Here is a 6715-nt window from a genome sequence, read left to right as displayed (position 1 = left end):
TACTCCAGTCTGGGTGACAGAGAGAGACTCCAACTCAAAAAAAAACAAACAAAAGAATGATCTCTTCAGGTTCTTGATAGCCATGAACAATTACTCGAGTAGTAATAAAAATTCTAAAATAAATTTTAACGTTCAAAAATTTACAAAAGTTGAAACTATATCGGGCTTGGTGGCTCAGCCTGTAATACCAGCATTTTGGGAGACCTAGGCGAGTAAATTGCCTGAGCCTATGGGTTCAAGATCAGCCTGGGCAACTTGGTGAGACTTTGTCTCTACAATAAAAATGAAAAAAATTAGCCGGGCAGGGTAGCGTGCACCTGGAGTTCCGGCTACTTGGAAGGCTGAGGCGGAAGGATCACCAGAGCCCAGCAGGTTGACCCTGGGGTGACCATCCGCCTGCGTGCAACTGCACTCCAATCTGGGCAACAGAGTGAGACCCTAACTAAAAAAAAAAAAAAAAAAAAGCCAAGAAATGAAAAACAAAGAACTAAGTCTTATTTTTTTTTAATTAACAAAAGCACAGTTGAAAATTCTTATGACTACATGAATGGATTTGGAGTCCAAACTCTTTCAAGTCAAACATTTCAAAATAGTGTTGGAGCTCTGATTTGAAGACCTGTTCCTTTAAGGTGGATGTCTGCTTGCCCAGGACTGATACTTTCTGTGCCAGACCAGCTGGCATCTGTTCTGATTGGTCAAGTCTGTGCCATCTCAGATGTGAAATATTTGTAACATCACTCTGCCCATAAGGATTGTTAAAACAATCCCTCTGCAGTTATCTTGGGCACGGCTAAAATGGTTTAACCAGCTAGAAATGGACAGAAACATCTGATACTGTGTAAAGACAGACTTGGATCAGCTGCCTAGGGTGGCTGTGGCCAGAAACCCCCACCCAGTCTTCCTGCCCTTCCTCCCACTGTACCCTGGGTTGCAGCTCGTCTTCCTTGGGCCACTTGTCTGAGAGGGGCAGTGGTATGCTTTGCAGCTGGCCTCTGTAGGGATGTCCAGGTGGTAACACACAGAGCACAGCACCTGTTCCCAATCCTGATGCCTCCTCAAGGGGTCACAGGGCGGGATGTCAACCTCCATTCTGCTTGGATCATCTTAGAGGAACTCCCTGCCAGCCGCTTGTTCCCAGAGGCGACTGGCCTGGCTGATGGCCCCAAGGGCCGTGGGATCTTTGTATCTTGTTCCGTTTGTAACCCCCAACTGTAGTACAACAGTTTGCTGAGAAACTGCAGGTGAAAACATAAGTCATACAATGCTAACACTACCCATTCTTTGTCAATGTGTGGGGTTTTTTGTTTGTTTGTTTTGTTTTGTTTTTTGAGTTGGCATCTCACCCTGTCATCCAGGCTGGAGTGCAATGGTATGCTCATGGCCACTGCAGCCTCGACCTGCTGGGCTCAGGTGATCCTTCTGCCTCAACTTTCCAAGTAGCCGGAACCACAGATGTGTGCCACCACGCCTGATTAGTTTTTTTTTTTTATTACAGAGACGAGGTCTCACCAAGTTGCCCAGGCTGGTTTCAAACTCCTGGGCGAAGGCAATCCTCTTGCCTCTGCCTCCCAGAGTGCTGGGATTATAGGAGTGAACCATTATGCTCGGCTGTCAATGTGTAGACTTCAACTCAAAAACAAACAAAACAACTAGTGAGGATCAGCATCCTCTTTTACAGAGTAGAAAATAGATTCAAAAGGTTGAATTGTTCAAGTTGACATGCTAAGTCCAGATTTTCCTTACTTGGTGGCATATAACATATCAGTTGGATATGTACACATGGTGTACTGGGTTCAACAGTGCAGTTATTTGAGTGACTACTACCTCACTCAAAAGATTTTAGGGCAAACTTAACTGGTTAATAATGTTAGAAGCCGGGCTCGGTGGCTCAGTCTGTAATCCCGTGCCTTTGGGAGGCTGAGGTGAGTGGATTGCCTGAGCCCGCGGGTTTGAGACCCGCCTGGGCAGCGAGACCTCATCTCTACGATCAATCAAAAGATCAGCCGGGCGTGGTAGCGCGCGCCTGTAATTCCGGCTACTCGGAAGGCTGAGGCGGAAGGATTGCCGGAGCCCAGCAGGTCGAGGCTGCGGTGACCGGGAGTGGCCACTGCACTCCCATCTGGGTGACAGAGTGAGATTCCAACTCAAAAACAAACAAACAAAAAAGTCAGCTTTACCAATCAGAAACAGCCAATTAGGCTGGGCATGGTGGCTCATGCTTGTAATCCCAATGCTTTGGGAGGCCAAGGCAAGAAGAGTATTGCTTGAGCTCAGGAGTTCAAGATCAGCCTGGGCAACACGGCGAGACTTTGTCTCTACAATGAATCAAAAAATTAGCTGGGAATGGTGACATGTGCCTATAGTCCCAATTACTTGGAAGACTGGGGTGGAAGTATCGCCTGAGCCCAGCAGATTGAGGCTGCAGTGGCTGTGAGCATGCCACTGCACTCCAGCCTGAGCAACAGAGTGAGACTCTGACTCAAAAAGGGGAAAAAAAAAAAGAAAAGAAACCACCAATTAATATCTAACTAGAGATTTTATCAGTCAGAAAATGCCAAGTAACCCCTAATCAGGGACTCTCCGCTTTAACCAATCAAATGTTTTCTTTGTCTTGCTTCCTTCTGCCTTGGGTTCCCTTGTGCTGAATGGCTTGCAGTTGGGCACTGCCCAGTTCATACATTGCTGAAAGCTCAAATAAACTCCAAAACTTTAATGTGTCTAACTTCTTTTTTTTTGGAGTCGGAGCCTCACTTTGTGGCCCAGGCTGGAGTACAGTGACACCCTCAGCCACCACAGCCTCGACCTGCTGGGCTCAGGTGATCCTTCCGCCTCAGCCTTCCAAGTAGCTGGAACTGCAAGTGCCCGCCACCATGTCTGTCTAAATTTTTTTTGTTATATTGTAGAGGTGAGGTCTCACCAAGTTGTCCAGACTGCTCTCGAACCCCTGGACTCAGGCAATTTTCTTGCCTTGGCCTCCCAAAGTGCTGGGATCATAGGAATGCTCATGGCCACCACAGCCTCGACCTACTGGGCTCAGGTGATCCTTCTACCTCAGCCTTCCAAGCTGAAACCACAGGCATGTATCACCACGCCCAGCTAATTTTTTGACTTATTGTAGAGAAAAGGTCTTGCCATGTTGCTCAGGCTGGTCTTAAACCCCTGAGCTCAGGCAGTCTTCTCACCTCAGCCTCCCAAAGTGCTGGGATTATAGGCTTGAGCCACTGCGCCTGGCTGCAGAATCCATATTTAACTTTTTTTTTGAGTTAGAGTCTCACTCTGTTGCCTACATTGGAGTGCAGTGGTGTGATCACAGCTCACCACAGCCTCAAATTCCTAGGTTTATGCGATTATTCTCCCTCAGCTTCCCGAGTTGCTGGGACTATAGGCATGCGCCACCACGCATGGTTAACTGTTGTTTTTTTTAGAGACAGGGTCTTGCTATGTCGCCCAAGTTGGCCTCTCCTACCTCAGCTTCCTGAGCAGCTGGCTGAGATTACAGGCTTGCACCACTGCACCCAGCTTAACTTTTTTCTGATTCCAGATCCTGTCCCTATGCCAGAAAAGTCAGGATTTAAGAGAGTTCAGAGTAGTTTGAGTGTGGGCTTCCACTGAACCTCAGACATGAGGAAGGGAGGGCCAGGGTAGAGTTTTCCAGGCAGGGATAAGGGCACAGGCAAAGGGGAGGAGGCACGAAGGTGGTCTGAGTCCGCTGGAGGGGCCAGCGTTAAGATGCAGAAGGGGAAACACACTAGAAAGGTGGGCTGGCTCGGGAAGTGGGACCCGGCAGGCAAGGGTAGGACGGCACTGGCAAGGGCATAATCAGCTGGAAAGCTGGAGGTAAGAGGGCCTGAACCCAAGTAGCAGAGGCAGAAATGAGAGGAAGTCTTGAGTTCAGGCAGCCGTTAGGACTTGCCACGAGTTGGAGCACAGTGCAGGATGGAAGAGGAGGAGGTGGAAAGACGCTGGCTGAACTTGTAGCCCACCTGAGGGGCTGTCATCCAGGCAGGGCGTTAGAAGTGTTTCCTATAGGTGAAAATCATCACCTGGATGTTGAAAGCGATTGCCAGCAGAGGAACCATCAGAAAGAGGAAGGAGACCAGGGCAGCACCTGGTCAAGAGGCCACCTGAGGAACATCTCGAGTGAATGTGCTCAGCAGCAGTGAATGATGGGAAGAGGCTGGAGTCATGGTCCTGTAGGGCCTGGCACACAGTAGGAACTCAATGAGTATTTGTGAAAGAAAAACCACAGCCAGATGTGGAGGCTCATGCCTGTAACTCCAGCACTTTGGAAGGCGGAGGCGAGAAGTTCGAGTCCAGCCTGGGCAACATGGCGAGACCTCGTCTCTAAAATAAGATTAAAAAATTAGCTGGGCGTGGTGGTACATACCTGTAGTCCCAGCTACTTGGAAGGCTGTCTGAAGGATCGCCTGAGTCCAGCAGGTCAGGGCTGCAGTGGCCATGAGTGTGCCACCGCACTCCAGCCTGGGCGACAGAGTGAGACTCCGACTCAAACAAACAAACAAACAAACAAACAAACAAAACCAGGAGTAAGTACATGAAACATTCAGGGCATGCAGCATGAAAGAAATAGCAATAGAATCTGAGTGTTCAGAGAGAAACTGAGAGATTGTTGCATTTGTTTCTGGAAAATGGCTGAGACCTGTTTCAAGGCCTTTTGTAACACTGAACACTTATTACTATTATTATTTATTTATTTGAATCAGAGTCTTACTCTGTTGCCCAGACTGGAATGCAGTGGCATGATCATGGCTACTGCAGCCTTGACCTGCTGAGCTCAGGTGATCCTTCGGCCTCAGCCTTACAAGTAGCTGGGACTGAAGGTGTGCACCACCACATCTTGCTAATTTTTAAAAATTTATTATAGAGATGAGGTCTTGCCAAGTTGGTCTTGAACACCAGGGTTCAGGCAATCCTCCTCACCGCAGCCTCCCAGAATGCTGGGGTTATATGTTCAAGCCACTGCGCCTGGTCTAAACACTCATTATTGGCCATTAGGAAACTTTGCCCTGACCTGCAGAGTGGCCGCTGGAGTGGTGTGGGGTTGAATGTGTGAACTTCATGTAGAAGTTGCAATTTTGGCTGGGCTCCGTGGCTCAGCCTGTAATTCCAGCACTCTGGGAGGCAGAGCCTAGTGGATTGCTTGAGCCTGTGGGTTCGAGACCAGCCCGGGCAACTTGGCAAGACCTCTTCTCTACAATAAATAAATAAAAAATTAGCCGGGCGCAGTAGCACGGACCTGTAGTTCCAGCTACTTGGAAGGCCGAGGCGGAAGGATCGCCGGAGCCCAGCAGGTCGATGCTGGGGTGGGTGTGAGCATGCCACTGCACTCCAACTTGGGTGATGGAGTGAGACTCCAACTTAAGCCTGGGCAGGCGAGACCTCATCTCTACAATAAATCAAAAAATTAGCCGGGCGTGGTAGCGCGCGCCTGTAATTCTGACTACTCGGAAGGCTGAGGCGGAAGGATCGCTGGAGCCCAGCAGGTCGAGGATGCGGTGGCCGGGAGCAGCCTGGATCTATTTACCAGCCACTGCACTCCAGTCTGGGTGACAGAGTGAGACTCAAAAAAAAAAAGTTGCAATTTTGTGCAAAATTGAGCCTTTTCCACTCAACCCCAACTTTTAGAGATTAAAAATACATATAATACCACCAGATGACTCTCATAATTCTATTACAAATCACTTTTTCCTTTCTCCAGTGTGTTGTGTTTTCCTTTTTTTTTTTTTGAGTTGGAGTCTCACTCTGTCGCCCAGACTGGAGTGCAGTGCCACTCCCAGTCACCGCAGCCTCGACCTGCTGGGCTCCGGCGATCCTTCTGCCTCAGCCTTCCAAGTAGCCGGAATTACAGGCATGCACTACTACGCCCGGCTGATTTTTTGATTTATTGTAGAGATGAGGTCTCCCTGCCCAGGCGGGTCTCGAACCCGTGAGCTCAGGCAATTCACTCACCTCAGCCTCCCAAAGGCGCGGGATTACAGGCTGAGCCACGGAGCCCGGCTGTGTTTTCCTTTAGAAAGAGAACAGTGGCAGGCTTGTTGGTGCTGTGACCTTTCCTGCAGTTCACCTTTAAGTGCTTTTAGTCATTTATTTTTTTTTGAGTTGGAGTCTTGCTTTGTCACCCTAGCCACCGCAGCCTCCACCTGCTGGGCTGAGGTGATCCTTCTGCCCCAGCCTTCCAAGTAGCTGGAACTATAGGCGCACGCCACCATGCCCGGCTAATTTTTTGATTTATTTTAGAGCGGTCTCTCCAATTAGCCCAGGCTGCTCTCGAACCCCTGGACTCAGCAATCCTCTTGCCTCCGTCTCCCAAAGTGCGGGGAGAACCCGCGTGAGCCTGGCTCGTTACGGCTTTAAAAATATTACTCTGAACAGAAGAGACAGTCCAGCGCCAGGGGTCGGGGCGGGGTGCGCAGGGCGCGTCAGACTCACTTGGCACAGAGTGGGGGTCACTGCGAGGGGGAGCTCTGGCCTGGATCTATTTACCAGCGGAGTCAGAGGCTGAAGTCCAGAGAGGGGTGAGGAGAGAAGAGGCCCGTCCCCGGGCCCCTCCCCTGCCTTTGATCCCAGGGCGACCATGCCCTTTGAGCCCGGGCCGGCGGGTGCTTGCCGCTTGCACACTCGGCTGTGGACTGCCGGGTCGGGCGGCCTCGCGGCTGGAAGGGTCCGCCGGCGGGCGGCATGCTGCGGCTGCTGG

Source organism: Carlito syrichta, unplaced genomic scaffold (assembly GCF_000164805.1).
Source record: "Carlito syrichta isolate Samal-C Ts95f unplaced genomic scaffold, Tarsius_syrichta-2.0.1 Scaffold303214, whole genome shotgun sequence".
Classification (NCBI taxonomy): domain Eukaryota; kingdom Metazoa; phylum Chordata; class Mammalia; order Primates; family Tarsiidae; genus Carlito; species Carlito syrichta.
This window is presented reverse-complemented; position numbering follows the sequence as displayed.